The sequence below is a fragment of the Heloderma suspectum genome, chromosome 7, assembly GCF_057233095.1.
Source record: "Heloderma suspectum isolate Gila_16-S chromosome 7, 16-S_ref, whole genome shotgun sequence".
Lineage (NCBI taxonomy): Eukaryota > Metazoa > Chordata > Lepidosauria > Squamata > Helodermatidae > Heloderma > Heloderma suspectum.
Genome location: NC_139464.1, coordinates 112,961,697 through 112,981,196, shown reverse-complemented (window position 1 = coordinate 112,981,196; position 19,500 = coordinate 112,961,697). Strand labels below are relative to the sequence as shown.

Genomic DNA, 19,500 nt, shown 5'->3' with positions numbered 1-19,500 from the left:
CTGTTCTTCTGAAAGGCCAATAATTACTACTGTTAAAAGGGATCTAGCTGGTAGAATGCTTCTTCCTGCTTCCTGTGGATAAGAGGATTAATCTAATTAAAAAAGGAGAAAACAATTTAAAAAATATTTGGTTTAGCGCATAGTGGTACTAATAAGAATTGGAGACATTTCCGTTTAGTCATCCTTTTGGTTTTTCTCCAGTGGTAATGTACAACTATTAAAGGTACAGGTGCGTCCTGAGCACACAGCTGGAGCAACATTTCCAAGGAAGCTGTTAACCCAGCAGAAGTCTAGAAAGACTAAGGGCTTACATCAGGAGTGGACAACATGTGGCCTTCCAGATCCATTTCAGTCAGGCTTCAGGCCTGGGTAGGGGACAGAAACGGCCTTGGTCGCCTTAGTGGATGATATGAGGAGGACTCTGGGTAGGGGAGAATGCTCCTTCCTTGTTCTCCTCGATCTGTCAGTAGCTTTTGATACCGTCGACCACGGTATCCTCCTGGACCGCCGGGAGGAGTTCGGCATAGGGGACACCATATTACAGTGGTTCCGTTCCTTCCTGTCTGGCAGGTACCAAAGGGCAGCTCTGCAGGAGGAGACTTCAGACCCTTGTCTGCTCACTTGCGGGGTGCCGCAGGGTTCTATTCTCTCCCCGATGTTATCTAACACCTATGTGAAGCCACTGGGGGCTACCATCAGGAGGTTTGGGGTGCAGCGTCACCAGTATGCAGATGACATGCAACTCTACCTCTCATTTAAATTCTTGCCAAGGTTGGCTGTAGAAACCCTGTCTAAGTGTCTGGAGTCAGTGAGTGGCTGGATGGGAAGGAATAAGCTGCAACTGAACCCCGACAAAACCGAAGTACTTTTGGTGGGAGACAAGGTTGGTTGGGGGATGCTGACCTGGTGTTGAATGGGGTGTGGCTGCCCCTGAAGGACCAGGTCCACAGCCTGGGGGTCATTTTAGACCCCCAGCTGTCCATAGAGGCTCAGGTGTCGTCCGTGAGCCGGGCAGCACTGCACCAACTCCATCTGATATGGCAGCTGCGCCCCTACCTCCCTAACCATCTGCTCCCATTGGTAGTACATGCCCTGGTCTCCTCTCGCTTAGACTACTGTAATGCGCTCTATGGGGGGTTACCCTTGAAGACGGTTCAGAAGCTGCAGCTGGTGCAGAATGCGGTGGCCTGCCTGATTAAAGGCAGCCGTCGGCGAGATCACATCACTGCAGTGCTGAAGGAGTTGCACTGGTTAAAACCCTATAGAGTTCTGGCCCAGTTTCTCTTAAGGAGCGCCTCCAGCAACACCAGGGATACCGCTTAATGAGGTTGGCCTTGGGAGGCCTTCTGTCTGTCCCATCAGCCAGGACAGCTAGGCTGGTGAGAACTAGGGAGAGGGCCTTTTCTGTGGTGGCCCCCACTTTGTGGAATTCCCTCCCTAGTGACCTCCGCCATGCCCTCTCTTTGATGAGCTTCTGCCAGGCTTTGAAAACCTGGCTGTTCAGACGGGCATTTGGGGTGGGTTAGGGTTTTTTTTAGAGCAATGTTGTTTTGTTTAGTTGATCATGTTGTATTTTGTGTTGTTATTTGTATTGTATGCCGCCTAGAGTGGCTGGGTAGCCATCCAGATGGGTGGCTAATAAATCTAATAAATAATAATAACAGATGTTTTGGCCTACAACTCCTATGAACCTTCACCATTGGCTATGCTGACTAGAGTTGATGGCAGCTGTAAACCAAAACATCTAGAGAGCTACAAGTTGCCCATCGCTGGTTTATAGACTTGTTGTCAGCTACCTCTCTTCTTGGTTCAGCATAGGGATGTGCGAAAGTTCCGCCACGGATCTCGGGGAGGCTGAATGCCAGTGCATTCGGCCCCCTGAAATTGGTGGCGGAACGACCCGCCCCCCCGGGACGGGACTTACCTTGGGCGGATCTTCCTGGCGGCGGCGGCAGCGGTTCAGCGGTGGCGGCTGCCGGTCTTCCGACCGGCTGCCGCCGCCGCCGCCATTTCCAGGTTAAAAAAAAATTAAAAAATCATAGGCTACGTAAAGATTTATGTAGCCTATCATGGCTAGATTTTAAAAAAACACCGTGATAGGCTACGTAAATGTTTACGTAGCCTATCACGGCTGACTTAAAAAAAAACAACAACGCGTGTACGCAAATGGCGGCGGCCATGGCCGCCGCCATTTGCGTTCCTTATTTTGGCACGTCTTAGTCTACATAAAGATTTACGTAGACTAAGACGGCAAAAATAAGGTGAACGCAAATAGCGTAGACACTACGCTATTTGCGTTCCCCTTATTTTCGCCGTCTTAGTCTACGTAAATCTTTACGTAGCCTAAGACGTGCCAAAATAAGGAACGCAAATGGCAGCGGCCATGGCTGCTGCCATTTGCGTACGCGCTTTTTTTGGGTTTTTTTAAATCAGCCGTGATAGGCTACGTAAACATTTATGTAGCCTATCATGGCTGACTGCAGGGATGCAAATGGCGGCGGCTATGGCCGCCGCCATTTGCGTCCCTGCTAGCCAGCGGCTGGATGTCTGGCTGCTGGCGGAGCCGGCCGGCGGCTCCGTAGAATCACTGCGGAGCACAGCGGGCCGGCCAGGATTCCGGGGGGGGGGGGAGGTACGGAGTGCCTCCCCCCCCTGGCGAGGATTCCGGGGGGAGGGACGAAACGCCTCCCCCCCCACCTTCAGCATAATCCCCGAAAGGTAAGTGATTTTCGTACATCCCTAGTTCAGCAGTTGTAGCTGGGCCTCCTTTCTCATTGACCTGGTTCAGATGACATGATACAACTAACCCACAGTCTGTTTTAGGATTACACAAGGGTTGTTTAACTCTCAAATAACCCTTGCCACCTGGGTTTGGACAACACGACAAGCCATGGCAAACCCCAGTTGGGAGCTGCATATTCATAATGGTGGCTGGAACACACTGCAGCTCCTCCTGGGTAAGTTAAACCATGATGGGCTGTCATGTCTTATGAACTGGCCCATTGTCTGCAGCTGGGACTTTCCCCTCCTCCCAAGTAGACACTTGCTCCTGAGTAGACCCTGGGCAAAAGGCTCTTCTGGTGCCCAGGCGGGCGCTATGACAACAACTCTGAGTCTCCCTCCTGGTCTGCTGCTCCAGTGCTCTGGAGAGCCGCAGGATGAGGGAGGAGATTTGCGAACCAAGGCAGGGCATAGGATGAAGTCAAAGGGGTTCTTTGGGACCCCAGACAAGACATCGCAGTGACAGAACTCCTCAGGTTGCCCTACGCCGTCTGTGGGACTACGGTTTGCTATGGAATCCCATTTCTCCTCCTCTGAAGAGGTCTCCCTCAGGCTTGGGTCTGCCAACAAGACCTGCCCACCTTTCTGTCACTCTAGAGGAGTCTGACACACTTTGGGCTATATTATTAGGCTTGCTAATTCTCCAAGGGCACATCTGCTCAAGTACAGTTACTGAATGTACTTAAATGTTTGCAAATTTCAGTTTTCCATTATATGGCATCGAGGCTGAGCTTTAAGGGGCTGTTGGTAGGGAATGTGGGGTTTCACATATTACTCCTCAGTCATACAGCCGTGCAAATAAGTCTACAAAAGTGACCAACCATTAAAACATTTATCAGCCTGCTCGCCTGCACATATCTGTTAAGTTTTTTAGGTCTTTTAAGATCCGAAAAGAATGAATCCAGCGAACTCCCATTTTTCAAAGGTTTCCCTCCCTGGTTGCCTGGATGAGATGTTTACTCACCACAGATAACCTGGCAAGTGGCTCAGGACTAGCATCAAGAGTAGGCATGGTTGGGCACATGCCGAGTGCCCACCCCCTAGCAAGGGCTCACTGGACCCCTGGACTTGTTCCTCCTCTCCCCCATTGCAACCTGCCTGCTCATTTGCCTCTTGTTCTAGCACAGACAGTAGTGGTGAGAAGGGAAGTAGTAGCGGAGAGAAGAGAATGCCCTGCTTTAGTACACCAGATCATTGGTTGGCGACACTGGGATCTTTCACAGTAGGATTTCCACCATTGGGAATGTGGCCTCTCGACTCCTTCCTTGGACAGTTCTGTTTGTTAGCCCCTCCCTAAACAAGCTGCTTAGACATTGGATCGGCTCGCACAATTGCAGCAAGGGAAATAAGCCACAATGGCTTATTTCCCCTGTTGCACGTGCCAAGCTAATTTCCCTAATTACCCTCGTTGGCATGGCTTGCTGTGTCATCCAAACCTGAGTGGCATGGTTTGGGGGGTTGGGGTTGGGTAGCAACCCTCAAATACCCCAACAAGAGCCCATAGGTTATTTGAGGGTTGCTGCCCCCTCAGACAAGCCATGCTGCTCAGGTTTGGATGACACAGCACATCCGACCAGCGCATGAGTGGCACATGCAGCTGGGCTAACAAGCCACTGTGGCATGTTAACCACGCCGCGATTGTGCAAAGTGCATCACTGTCATAAGCTCAGCCTTTGGAGACGCAGACTCTTGTTAGCCTGGCCTACGGGAGGCTCATTGAACCAGGAGGAAACTGGATTAACTGAGCCAGAATGAATCAACGTTCTGGGAAGACCAGGCAACATATGGGAAGCCTTGTGTGTAATGAAGGGTGCCACAGCAGGAGATAAAAGGCGATGTTCTAAAAGCTTCAGTGGGAATGGTTTGTATCTTGCAGAGAGGTAACCAGATCCCCCTGGGAGATGTGGGAGTTAAATTTTCTCAAATTAAAGGAGCATTTAAAAAGCTTTGGAAACTGACAAAAGGAATGCACCCATATTGATTTTGTTTTACGTGACAGCTAAAAAAGAAAGTCAGAGTATTGAACATTAGTTTGAGAAAATCAGGAGTATTTTTATTCTACTCCCATGCCTAACAATAGAGTCGTGGCGCATTGCAGCTGGTTCAATCCAGTCCTACAGGTTTTGAAAAACTGTAGCAATCTTAGGACTGAACCAAATTGTTATGGAAGTTTGTCTTTTGCAGCAAAAAGCAAGATTTCAGGGGAGTGTAACGTTGCTTCTCTTAAAGCCAGACAACCAAGGGCCACTGCAAGACTGCACATACCTCCTGCCCCCCAGGAAAAACATCACGGTAAGGGGGGAGACTAATCTGTCGCCGTACACTAGCTGCGGGGAGCTTGTTTCGCCCTTCCCTGCCAGAAAGAACTCTTATACGAATGTTGTGATCCCTTTTCTTTTGTGCCATGTCTTTGAGATATAAACCGGAGGGCAGGGGCTGTCTTATTATTATTATTATTATTATTATTATTAAGAGTAAGCCACTGAAGAGTGAGGTAAAAATGCTTTAAAATAAATACATAAATTTTAAAAAGTGGATCCTGATCCAATCCTCCTTTCTCTTGCGAAGAGGAGAATTGTGCGCTCTCCCCATGTTACTACAGATTTCCTCACCGCAGCAACCACTTTAAGAGAGGCAAGCCACAGCGACATGGGGAGACTCATCAGATCCTCCCCGTTTCAGCTAGAGAGGGGAAGATTCAGCTGAAGATGAGGTGAACATTTTCGCCTATGAATCCGCCCCCCCCCCCCCCAGCTAACTAAAATGTGGGGCTTGTTTTCATTGTGTTTGTGTGTGAATTTTTTCATTCAAAACTCTCCCCACCACCACTGTTTCAGCTCACCCCTAAGAAATCCACATGGTTGCCATATAGAGCACGGAATGCCATCTTTAACAGAGAATATTATAGCTGATAAAAATGAAAAAGAGCTGGAAATATCCCCCCCCCCACAGAATATGTTTCTAGAAAGTCTGCAACCAAATTAAAAAATGCATTAATCATTAGGTTTTAGTTCATGGGTGCAGAACCACAGGCCTAGCGGGCCACATCTGGCCTTCCTGGGGTTTCCCAGATGGCCTCGCTCACTTTATTTATTTATTTATTTAATTAATTAATTACATTTATATCCTGCCATTTTTCCTCTTTAAGGAACCCAAGGCGGCGTACATAATCCTCCTCCTCTCCATTTTATCTTCACAACAACAGCCTTGTGAGGTAGGTTGGGCTGAGAGTCTGTGACTGGCCCAAAGTCACCCAGTGAGCTTCCATGGCTGAGTGAGGACTAGAACCCAGATCTCCCAGCTCCCAGCCCAACACTCTCGCCACTGCACCACACTGGCTCTTTCCCCTGACCACTGTTCATTTGGTGGTTTCCTGGCATTTGCACAGTTTTTTCCCCAGTCTAAATGGCTGAAATGTCTCTCGTATGGCTTACTTACTGTCAGTAACAGCTTTAAGATAAACCATACTGGCATTTTTGTCCCTGCCCCGTTTGCTTTTGGCCTCACCCACCACTGCAAGGCAGCCCCTGAGAGGTTCTCCGAAATGGAACTCAGCCCTCGGGCTGAAAGAACTCAACAGCCCTGTTTTAGTTGGTGATGGATTATATTTCCATATTCTTGTAACTCCCCCACCCCGTTTCGCTTTCAGTTTTTATTAACTGCTTTATTTTTGCTTTCTGTCCATATGAACGATATCCCTTTCTCACCACTTCTCCCGCTGCCCCTTTCTCTCCCTCCCACCTTGCTACAAATGAGGACTAGTAGGAACGGATCTTGCCCTGCAGGAGAAGGAGGAAGCTCCTGAGCTCGAGGTTCCAAAGCGTTGATTCACATAACTACAGACATCTGGCATCGTGACTGAACATTTTATTGATACCTACCCACTATCTCCAAGCCTCAATCCTTCCCTGCAATCTATATAAAGATAATATTATTGGCCTGCCTTACAGGGTTCTTGTAAGGCTTACTGAATTAGTACATATGAAATGCTTAGGGAAAGTGCTCTTAGTGTGCAATCCAATGCATGTTTAGTCAGAAAAAAGTCCTACAATTCCCAGCATTCCCCAGCCGGCATGGCTGGCAATGCTGGGAGTTGTAGGCCTTTTCTCTGCCTAAACAAGCATCGGATTGCACCCTTATGGTCCTAGTCAATTGCTGTTGTAACTTTGAACCTGAACACTTCTCTTAAAACCAGGTTTAGTGATTTTCCCTGCGTGCCAAGATTCAGAAAGCCCATTTATTTAATATTAGTCATATATTTAAAACAGAATTCAAAACCAGGAGCCAAACAAGTACTTTCCTAGACACCTTATCTGCCTTTCTCATCTGAGAGCATATCCTGCCTTCCGCAGATGCCCTCCCTATGCAGCAGGTGGCAGTGTGGACAAGCCCAGGAGTGTATTCTGTTCTGTAAACATGCAGATTGATCCTAGAATGGCTGTTGCTTTAATCATCACCATCATTATTATCCACTTGGAAACAGTATGTAGCTTTGCCACTCGCCTGATGTCTAATTCAGAAAAAGTGTTCAAAATAATTACCACGAGGCCTAGGCTGACAATTTACCACTGGCGCTGGTGCTTAATGCCTTGCTTTTAGATCAAAAACCATTTAAAAGGCTAGGTTTAAAAATAAATAAATATCCAGTTTCCTGATTCACTTTCCAGTTTCTAAACACTCTTTGGGGACATGTTGTAGCTTGTGCTGAAACAAATAGGACTCTTTTAGTCTGATCCATAGCCCAGTAAAGTCAGTGGTTCGCAAATGCTTTGACCGTTGGACCTCTTTTGCAAATCTACTTAAGTTTACAGGACCCCCCTGATCATATCCACAGACATTTTAAAAACTGTGTTAATTTTAAACACGATCTAGTTCATATTTAGATTAGCAATGCAACCATTATTAAGTATGAATTTATATCTTACAGCCTCATCATATGCATGTTCTCTGGGGGGTAAGCTCCATTGTGTTCGGTGAGACAAACAGTGCAATCCTGTACATGTTTACCTGCAAGTAAGTCCCACGGCAATCAGTGCACCTTAAGTCAGGCAGTGTGTTCGGGATGGACCCTTACCTCCTAGTAAGTGCTTAAGGACAGCAGCTGTAAGATCACAGCATGAAAAGAATGGGACCCAGCCTGGAAAGCTCAAGAGTTCATAAAAGTGTTGGAAAAAAATTATACCGGATCCAGTCACAGCATACACATTCAGTAAATAGCTGCATCTGTCTTCCCCCATATGCTTTGGACTACTGCTCCCATTATCCCTGACCATTGCCCATGCTGGCTGGAGCTGATGGGAGTTCTGGTCCAAAACATCTGGAGGGCACCAGGTTGGGAATGGCTGATCTACAAACACTCATACATTCCAGCCAAGAAACCCATTTTTCAAATCCAGCCATTGCAACTTCATGGAGTGTGAACATCCACAATCTGCAAAAAATGCTCAATTCAGTCCATGCCCAGTTGCAAAACAGTCTGCTTCTTTTTCATGTACGCCTCTGGCATCAGCCACCTTCGCTATCAGCCCACCCCCATGCAGTCCAGTTCCTTCTCCAGGCTCTGAAAATGAGCTCAGAGATAAACAGAACAGCACAGCCAAAAGTAGCGAATACACTTGATACAGCAGGGCTGTAGCTTAGTGGTAGCGCACCTGCTTTGCATGCAGCTAAGCAGGGACAGCCCTGGTTAGTACTTGGATGGGAGACCGCCTGGGAATCAGGCTTCCTGCACTGAGCAGGGGGTTGGACTCGATGGTCTTGTAGGCCCCTTCCAACCCTATGATTCTATGATTCAGAAGTTCCTAGGTCCAGTTATCCCCAGATAGGGCTGGGAAAGACGCCTGTCTGAAACTGTGGGGAGCCACTGCTGCTCAGCGCAAAACAGGGGTGAAGTATCTCGGCGAAGAAACACTGAGATAAACAAGAAAAACAGCGGGTGAAGCCAAATCCAGCCCCTCCAGGGAATGAAATCTCGCCCTCCAGAGTTCTCCAGAAGGCCCCAACCCCTTGCCCCTAACTACTGATTGGTAGTTTCCTGGCTTTGTACAGTTTCCCCTCTCGCCATTCTAAAAGGGTGAAATGCCTCTCTGGAGGCTTAGCTCCTGGCAGCAAGAGCTTTAAGCTAAAGTATGCTGGTATTTTGTGACTTTGGGGTCCTGCCCCTTTTGCCTTTGGCCCCACTCACCACTGGAATGAGGCCCCCATGAGCTTCTCTGAAACAACCCAGAGTTCACAATCCAGCAACAAACTATGGGTTCTCTTCCTGGGTTGTTCGTGGTTAACAACCCATAGTTAAAACCATACTTTGCACATAAAGACAACCCACGATTCAACAACAACCATACTCAACCCAAATTCTGGGTTGTTGCTATGTGCCCACAGGCAGGACACGAGCGCAACAGCCCCCTCCTGCTCGTGTTCCCCAGCAGCTGGTCTAATGAGCACACTGCCTCTGATACTGGAGGTAATCATAGCTGTCAGGGCTAGTAGCCATTTGAAAAAGTTGACAACCCCAGCTGAAGGAACGGATGCCAATGGAAAATCCTGCAGCATGGGCAGCAGTGCAGTTCCAGGGGTACATGAATTCCAAGGCCTCCGAAAATTTCTTCTGCTTTGGACTACCTTCAAGAATGTGATTTGACCCATTAATGCCTAGGGAGTCAGAGCTGTCCTCTGTAAATTTCCCATGGAGATCTCTCTCTCTCTCTCTCTCTCTCCCTCTTTAATCTAATTTCCATGCTAATTTTCTAAAAAAATATTTGTTTGGCTTGGCTTCTTTTTGAGTGTTATCTTTCAGCTCTTCCCTGGTTTATTCCTTACTTGAGAGAGAGAGGGAGAAGGGGACAGCCATTTGGCCTTGGCTACTCCAGCAGGCTTATTATTAATTCTATATATAAACATGAGAACATTCTTCATTTTGATCAAGGAAAAATGCTCTTGCTGGCATAATCCAGGATCTAAGATAGATGTGGCTGCATAAGGACACTGCCAAATGGCCATTGCATTTGGAGGCCTACAGCTGCTAAAGCGGTTTCTGTAGGGGGTTGTGCTGTGTAGGATGCAGCACTGGTCCTAGGCACGTTGCTCACATTGAACAGGCCCAGATACCACTACACTATTACGCTCTCTCTCTCTTCCCCCATGATTTCTCCTGCCCAACCATTCTTCCTCCATGTCTACCTAGGCCAACTAAGAACTGGCGTGTATCCCCATTGCAAGTTCTCTTCTTCTGTACCATAACATTAAAAAAAGTGAGTTGCACTCTCTATTAAAAATAGCACTCAAAAAAACCTGCAAAAGTAAACTATGTACATGCTTCTTTAGGGCTAAAGCAAAAATACTGACTGATTTTATTAACATTTGTGTCTATGTTGAAGTGCCTCCTCTTTCAGTCATTTTTAAATTAGCATTTCAAAAAGCGTTCATCCTCCAGTGATATGGGAAGGATTCCCCCCCCCCCAAAAAAAACAGTGCTTTATTTTTCTGCAGCAATTTTTCTATTTCATAAGTTCATTAGTAACAATCAATGGATGCTAATTGCAAATACAATATTAGGCAAGCTTGGCAGTTCTGGAGTTGTAATTAATGTTTTTCAGGTGATTATCCTTGGCAAGTATGTGAGAGAATGCGTTTACGTCACTGAAATACATAATGTGTCTCAATGTAAAATGGAACTGATGAGTAGTGACTGTGAAACTGAAGGTGCCCCAACAACATTAGTGGAAGAGAGTTGAACTCTTGAAATCGATGAGCAGTTGTCAACGTATCATGCACAGTTCTTTGGGTTGCTGAAATTAATGAGTGTACTCTTCCCCAACCTGATGGCCTCCAGAAGTGTTGTACTACAACTCCCAGCATCTCCAGTGAGCAATGCCTCTGGAGGGCACCAGGTTGGGGAAGGGTGAAGTAGTGTATCAGGACAGGAGTTTTTAGTTCCTTTGCTTCTTTTCTAACATGTAAAACATCTAAGTTTTGTAGATGCTGTTATCTTTACATTTTTAGAAGTATTCCAGTAAAAGTTTCTGCATAATATTTAAATCACAGTAAGTGTGCTTTAATTCCACCCCACCCCCCCATATATTTCAGATCAAATACTTGGGGTGTTTGGGGCCACTTTTTTTTAGCTTTGTTGTTTATGAAATACAAGTAAAATGAACATGCTAAATTAGATTACACTCTAGGGCATCAGAAAATTTTCCAGTGCAAATGACTGCAATAATTTTCCTAATTTGCAAAGAAAAATCTTCTGGAAAACCTACATCATTGCCCCACTCTGAAATGACTTCATTTGCCCTCAGCAATATCATCATGCTACCAAATCTGACATGTAGTCTCCTCATGGCACCATTCTGATAACTACATATGCTGGGTTCACACATAACGCTAACCCGTAGCGTGGGTTGTTAAGGGCACAATCCTATGCATGTTTAGACAGCGAAAAGGCCTACAACCCCCAACATTCCCCAGCCAGCATGGCTGCCTGGGGAATGCTGGGAGTTGTGGGCCTTTTCTCTGTCCAAACATGCATAGGATTGCGCCCTAAATTGTGGGTAGTTGTGTTGTGCAACCCCATCCACACTTACAACCATGGGTTGTTAACCACAAAAAACCCAGAAGGAGAAACCATGGCTTGTTGTTGGATTGTGGACTCTGGGTTGTTTAAACCATGGGTTGTCATTACATGTCAGAACTGTGGGTCGTTCATGGGGTGTTTCGCCAGGTTGCAGAGGCTGCAGGCAAGAGTGGTTTAAAAAAAAATGGTTTGTACTACACAGCACTGCAAAGGCATTTGGGAGATGGAGGGAGAGGGTGAAGGAGGAGGGAAATAAACAACCCAGGGATTGAGAAAACAAATTGTGGTTTGTTCAATCATCTGTCAGAGAAACCCTGGGTAGGGCAACAATCATCAGTTAAATAAACCATGGGCTGGCATTATGTATGAACCAGGTCACTGTCTCTGATTGGTGAGGATTGTCCGTGTTATTAATGAAGTAACAGTAAGTCAAAGTGGGGGAAGGCAGAAAATGCAACACTGGCCTTTTCATTTCCATAACTTAGTCGAACTGTCATCTTTAGTCAATAAGGATTTGTAAGAGGTTTAAAAAATGTTGGCTTTTATCATACCCCTATCAATTCTCTGTGAAAATGACTGCATGTCTCCAGTCCTCCATTAACTACAGGGGCAAGGATAAAATATAGACTTGCTCATCCAGCAGCAACAAAAAGCAGCATCTCCCTTGTTTTGAACTGTCTGAAAGGGGATGCAGTTGGAATTTTTTACTACTTTGCTCCATTCTCTGCCCCAGTTGATTCAAGGTCAGTTTATTTGTAATCAGGGTCCAAGAGTATATAAGGGTGCAATCCTATGCATGTTTAGACAGAAAAAAGGCCTACAACTCCCATTATGCCCCAGCCAGCATAGGCCTTTATTCTGTCTAAACATGCATAGGACTGCACCTTGAATCTCATTATTTCTGCAATCCTATATCCACTAACACAAAAGTAAGCCCCATTGAACTCAAGAGGATGCACTTCTGTGCAGACATGTACAGGATTGCACCGCAAGTTATTTTCCCCCCAAAAGGTCGTTTTCAGTTTGATTTGCTGATTACCACAGAAACTGCCTGTTTCTCTGAAAACAATTGTTCCTTTTTGCTCAACAATATTGCAGTCCACTCAGAAAAATATATTTTCTAGATAAAATAGCAACCTAGCTGTGTATATTCAACCCATTATCCTTGTTTCTCTATTTTCTCCTATCTCTTCCCTTCCCCCAGCTATCTTTCCCCTCCCTCTGTGGAAATTTAGACTCCCAGCTGCTTGGGGTAGATATGTTTTATTATGATTTTCTTATTTTTCTTTTTGGTTTGTGTTACTCTGAAATGCAGAGAAAATTAACTTAAGAAGAATAATCTTTGCCTCCCACTGCACCAAGAACCTGTTTCAGCAAAGGACTCATTTGATAGGCACATTTGATTTTTCTGACAGGCAGAAAAATACCACTGAGCCTCATTTCTCAAAATGAACAGTCACCCCTTTGCTTTTACATGTATGGCATATCCTACATTATGTGGCTGCAAAAAAGGCAAATGCTCTTTTGGGCTGCATTAATAGAAGCATAGCTTCCAAATCCTGGGAAGTACTAGTCCCCCTCTACTCAGCACTGGTTAGGCCTCATCTGGAGTACTGTGTCCAGTTCTGGGCACCACACTTTAAGAAGGATGCAGACACACTGGAGAGGGTTCAGAGGAGGGCAACAAAGATGATCAGGGGACTGGAAACAAAGCCCTATGAGGAGAGACTGAAAAACTGGGCATGTTTTGCCTGGAGAAGAGAAGACTGAGGGGAGATAGGAGAGCGCTTGTCAAGTACTTGAAAGGTTGTCCCAGACAGGAAGGCCAGGATCTCTTGTCCATCATCCCAGAGTGCAGGACACGGAAGAATGGGGTCAAGTTACAGGAAGCCAGATTCCGGCTGAACATCAGGAAAAACTTCCTGACTGTTAGAGCAATACAACAATGGAACCAATGACCTAGGGAGGTGGTGGGCTCTCCCGGACTGGAGTCATTCAAGATGAGGCTGGACAGCCATCTGTCGGGGATACTCTGATTTGGATTCCTGCATTGAGCAGGGGGTTGGACTTGATGGTCTTGTAGGCCCCTTCCAACCCTACTATTCTATGATTCTATGATACAGATCTCTGCCCAATTCAACTGTCATGGCTCCCCCAAAAGATTTCTGTGAACTGTAGTTTGGTAAGGATTCTAAGAATTCTTGGGATTTTTTTGGAGAGTTCGCAGGATTCTTTGGAGATAGATTATGACTATTAGCACACTCCTATACCTGTCTACTCAGAAGTAAGCCCCACTGAGTTCAGGCATACTCCCAGGTAAGGGGTCTAAAATTGCAGCCTAAGGGCGCAATCCTATGGCCACTTGTCAGCGGCTAGACAGTCATAGGATAGGTCAGTTCCTGGGAAATGACCTCAGAGCCTGCGATCTGGACCTCCACCCCTCCTGTGCTGCCTCATAGGCGGCGCGGATCAGCCCTGCATTCTGCGTTTATAAGAGCAGCATGGGGCAGTGAAAACGGGGCATTCCTGAGGGCGGGCCAGGGCAGGGCAGGCGGAAATGCCTTTCCGACGCTTCCTATGCATCATCTGGCCTCTGCCCGCCCCCCCCTGCTCTGACTTGCTACGGCTAGAGAGCTGAAATCAGCTGTCTAGCCACGAATGCAGGGCGGCTGAAGCGTGGAGAAGATCCCTTCCGCGCTGCTCCTGCTCTGCATTGGATGGGCGGTCGCCTCCAAGTTCAGAGGTGGCCACCTATCCCAATAGGATTGCGCCCTAAACCAGTTTAAGTCTGTGGTGTAGACACGCCCTTACAAATCTTCTGATTAAATTTTTAAAACATCTCAGCAGCCAGATCCTGTTGCCAGATGATGTCGCCTCTGTCATGTGTGAACCGAGGTCTGTACCTGTCACTGCAGAATTAATGAAGCTCCATGCAATTATGTGCTCAGGACCATGCCTAACAAGCCTGCCCCCTCCAATTTTTTTTTTAAACTAATACCTGTGATTACCCCATTTATGCCATTTTTCAGGTTTGCTGTAATTCTTGGGGGAATCAAAATGACAGATTTATGCAGGGTTGTAGTTTAGAGAAATACTTGCCCCTGGGCAGCACTTTTATCAAATGCTTCCCTCTCCCTGCTTAGTAACTTTTAAGGAGAGGAAAACAACATTTCTGAAAAGGCAAAAGACCTTGCTTAAAAAAAAAGTTTGCAGCTGTTCCTAGCAGTTGGGATAAATTTAGTTACATTAGAAAAACCTCTTCACTGTTTAGGAGACTTGTTAATTTTGGGATTTCTCCTTCTGCAACATACAGCACTTGTAGCCAAAAGGAAAAAAAATGTGGGGTCAGGAAAAACTAGACTGACTGTTCAGTGGTTGAGACCAACCATTGGAAGCTTTTTTTTTTTTTTTAGTATAGCCTCACTCACAGCAGCATCACCTGAAAAAAAATGCTCGCTAGGTGAAAACTGTGTTGAATAAATTTAAAATCAAAGGTACATCAAAATATGTCCCACTCCTGCTAATACAGGGGTGTTGAACATCTTTCAGCCAAACTCCAATTTGGACAAGCTCTTGGGGGCCTGCATTCCAGTGCTGGGTGGGCCCAAAGGCAAAAGAGGAACCCCAGAGGGCTAGTTTGAAACCCCAGGAGGCCTGATTTGTTCCCTGGGCCCAGGGTTCTGCACTCCTGCACAAATGCAACAAACTCAGGAATAAGCTAAGCACATCTAACATTGAGTACAATCTGAGCTAATAAATAATATACCAGGCATATTCATTCATTTCATTTCTATACCGCCCAATAGCCGAAGCTTTCTTTTATGGCATGCCATAAAGACTATATCCCATGTGGTCCATATATTATTATTATTACATTTATATCATAATGTTCCTCCAAGAGGCTCAAGGTGGCATACATGTCATGTTTTTATCCTCACAACAACCCTATGAGATAGGTTAAGCTGAGAGGTAGTGACTGGACTTTATGCCTGAGCAATAAAGGGTTTGAGCCTGGGTCAAACTGGATAGTTGGCCATGAGGTAATGTGGCCGTTGGGCTGAAAAACGTTCCCCACCCATAACCGCTATTATACAACACTGCCTTGTAAAGGATAGTAAGAAAACACCTAGTGGACAGGGGGGAAAGCCCAGAATGACAGTGGCATATGAACATATGAAAGCCTTATATTCGGCCAGACCACCGGGCCTTCTAACCTAGTGGTCTCTACAGTTCTTTCCAAACAGTGTACCAAGGCACATCAGTGTGCTGTGAGAAACGAGTTAAAATATTTGCACTTCCTGTAGGTATATGAGTGGCGTGCCTTCAACTTTACTTAAAAAAGGAAAGATGTGCCTCAAGGCCAAACTAGAAGGGACATTAAATGCACATTTGCATTGGGGTGGGGGTTAAACAGATGCAACAAGCATCAGTGTGTGTGTGTGTGTGTGTGTGTGTGTGTGTGTTGTGGGGGGACTGATAATTTTCAAGATCTCAGCAGGCACGGAGGCTAATATTAAGCCCTTCCTCCCCTGCTATGGTGCTGAGCAAAATTCCTCCTCAGATTGCACTGGGAGGAAATCCCCCATTGGCATAAAGGGGTGATATGCCCCCCCCCCTGCAAATACTAGCTTCAGAGGAGAGATTTTCCCCAGGACCACAGCAGGGTAGGAAAACAATACATTCCCTCTTCACTCCTGCTGTGACTCTAATAATGATCAGCTCCTCACCACCACAGGGAAAAGCCTTCCATGTTAAATGCAAGGCATGTTAACATCATGTTTAGTTTGGTCCTCAGCTTTTTGGACGGATGGCGTACATTGGTCTACGCTGACTGGAAGTGGCCCTCCAAGGTCTCTGGCATGGATCTTTCCCCTGCTCGCTACTTGACATGCCTTTTATCTGGAGATGCCAAGGATTGGACATTTCCTATACGCAATAGTGCAGCCTTCCTCAACCTGGTGCTCTCCAGATGTTTTGGACAACCACTCCCATCATCCATCACCATTAGCCATGCTGGCTGGGGCTGATGGGAGTGGTAGTCCAAAACATCTGCAGGGCAACAGTTTGGGGAGGGCTGTTTTAGTGGTATATAATAAACTGTCCTCTCTTCCTACAGCATACTTTCACCTTTTTCAGTAGGCTGGTCTAGCAGAGTAGAAGAATGTGAACTTTAGCGAGAAACTATTAGTTTTGGAAACTCACTGGGTTATGATATTTCCTGAGCCTCTAAAGTCTCAAGACCTGCAATTTCCTCAGTGTAGGCAGAACATTCTGATTTATTTAGTCTTTTTAAATGTATGTTCTCCTTAATGCAGCCCCAAAAGTTCAGATTCTCTTGGACTGCAGACATACAGAGTGGTATCTCCTGAGAGAACAGACTTAGCAACAGAACACACCTGCTGGGCATCAACACACAGTTTCAGCCAGGCAGAGACATTGTGGGCCATGGAACAGAGGAGGCCCTTGTATTGCCGAAAATCCCTACCTGAGGATAGAGTGAAAAGCGGGGAGGGGGGGTTATCTCCTTCCTAGAAGTGCCTACCTCAGGGACCAGATTTATACCTTGGGGTTCACCACAGGAGCCTTTATCCTACTATTGAGATGGCTCTGTCACAGAAGTTTGCGGGCTCTTTAGATGACATCGTTACCCTCCAGGGTGTCTTCCGCCATTTCCCCCAGTCTATCCCGTGTTTTCCCTAAATGCAATAAATGTGGTATTTTTTCCAGCCCACGGAACAGGAGCGGCATGACCTCCCCATGAAATTCTCCCATAGCGGGAGAAACCGCTCTGCCCGCCTGCTGTGGGCATTTGTTTTCAGTTGCTGGGGGTGCACGCGGTCAGGATGATGAAGGCATTGAGGATGGGAGCGCAGCATGCAGGAGCAGATCTGGCAGGCACGAGGGCAAGAATTGCCTGTTGATTGCAACTCCTGCCTCCGCTCAAGTCTTGCTGAGGAAGGACTTTCCTTGATTCCCAGGTGTCTGCCATGTAAATGCTTGAGCACATTTCTCAGCTGAATGGAGAAGAGGGTAAAATGCCTCCGTGCAATGAAGGGAGACACATCTGATCCCCCACCCCACCAAGCTCAGAAGCAACGTCCTCTGTTGATTCAGAGCACCCCATTAAGTTCCATGGGGTTTACTCCCATGTAAGTGTGCCAAGGGTTGCAGACTTATGGCACAATCTTACATTGTATGTCTACTCAGAAGTAAGTCAGAGTTTCCTGGGGGCTGCGAGAAAAAAGTACAGCAGAAGTTCAGCTATGGAAACAAAACCCACCCCCCGCTCCTTTGCACACATGCCAGGGAGGGAGGAAGGCACTCCCGTGTAAAGAAGACCTTCCTAATCCCGCAAAGAAACTGAAAGCAGGAAGCTCTGGAAAGGATGTGGGGTTTGTGGGGTTTTTGCTTAATGTAGAAACACCCATTGTCTCATATCATTATGATCCCATCATGGTAATGCTATATCCCTCTTGCACATGTATACCCTGTAGGACACAGAATGACATTTGTTGTGGTATACTGGATAACGTGGACTAAAAAGAGGAGATAATACTACAGAAGCAGTATATCGAATGTATAATGTGCACTGATAACTGCTGGAGCACTTCAATACCACTATAAAGCAGTAGTGTAGATCTAGCCAGGTACTCCTACCTCAGGACAGAGGGCTGCTTCACACTGAGCTTTTATCCTGCGATTGAGATTGCAAATATGGAAGTTTGCAGACCCTTTACAGGACGCCATGATGGTCCAAGGCATCTCCTGCACCAAATTCCATTGAATTCAGCCCCCTGGAGTCCGTGGTGGAATGGATGTACTCACCTCCGCCTCCCAGACCCACGCAGACCGAATCCTCCCTCCCGGTGGCTCCGTTCAGGAAGTGATCCAAATGCAAATGGCCTCTGCGACACCATTAGCGTCCCTGTGTTTTCTCGTGATAGGCTACGCATTTGAATTTGTGTCGATAGTTGCGTAGCCTATCGCGTGAAAAAGCAGGGACACAAATGGCGTCCCTACGCCATTTGCATCCCAGCTTTTTCACGCGATAGGCTACGCAACTACTTATGCAAATTGAAACGCGTAGCCTATCACGAGAAAATACAGGGACGCAAACAGGGATCACTTCCTGTTTCTGCCCAGCAGTGGTACGGACAGCAGTGGCGGCTGTATCTCTGGCGGAACGGAGCTGGCTGGCGGCTCTGCACAGTCAACGCGGGGTGGGCCAGCGAGGATTCCGGGGGGGGGGGAGGAACAGATCACCTTCCCCCCTGGCAGACCCCCCTGTGGACGCAAGGTAAAGGATATGTACACCCCTACTTATCAATGATCAGAAGAACAGGGCGGGACCCATTTCACACACAGGAAAATTGAGGCAGCAGGAAAATGAAGTCAATACTGAGTTTGGGTTCCATAATCCCAGGGTTTAAAACAATAATTTTGCCCAGCAAACAGAAAATAGAAGAATTTAGCCAGAAATATGTGTTCTAAGGTATTACTTAGGGTATTGCTTAAGGTCTCTCTCTCTCTCCCTCAAAAGTGGCTCTGACTGGCCACTGACTGGCCAGCCAGCAGAGCCCACCTGCTCCATTTATTGGTGGGCTTGGCTCAGCTGGCCAGTCAATCAGCCAGCCTTCTCCCTCTGTGCACCCCCATCCCCACCCCAAATGATACCTCCCTTGCAGAGGAAAGGGGTCATCTTTCATTGACCTATTTTTTGTGGTGCTTCCCCTCTTAATGAGGGGTGCTAGCACTGCCTGGCACCAGGCGCCAGGCAGACTCCAAAGCCTTTTTTCAGTGCAGGAAAAGGCTCTGAAGTAGCAGGAACATTCTGAGCATGTGCACGCTGTTGTACATGCTCAGTTGGGAATTTGAAGCGCCTGAGCTGCCAGTCTCCACAGAGAAGCTGGTGGTGGCTCGGTAAGCAGATTATTTTTAAAGGTACAGGCAGGGGGCAGCATGATGGAGGGGTGGCTCAGGGGAGCCCTCTTACTGGAGCTGCCCCTGCCCTGCGGGGTTCTCCTGATGTTCACACCCCCTTCCCTTGGCTCCACACCCTTTCCCCCACCCGCCAATCATTTGGCGGTTTCCCAACTTTTCTACAGTCCCCCCCCCATTCTAAAAAGTTGAAATGGGCTCTCCCAAAG

General features: G+C 46.8%; 1 protein-coding gene across 5 annotated transcripts in view; it reads right to left on the bottom strand.

The window, feature by feature from the left end:
* Positions 1–19,500, bottom strand: part of OPTN (optineurin) — an 82,498-nt gene that overhangs the window by 50,481 nt on the left and 12,517 nt on the right. The gene's annotated exons all lie outside the window — the stretch shown is intronic.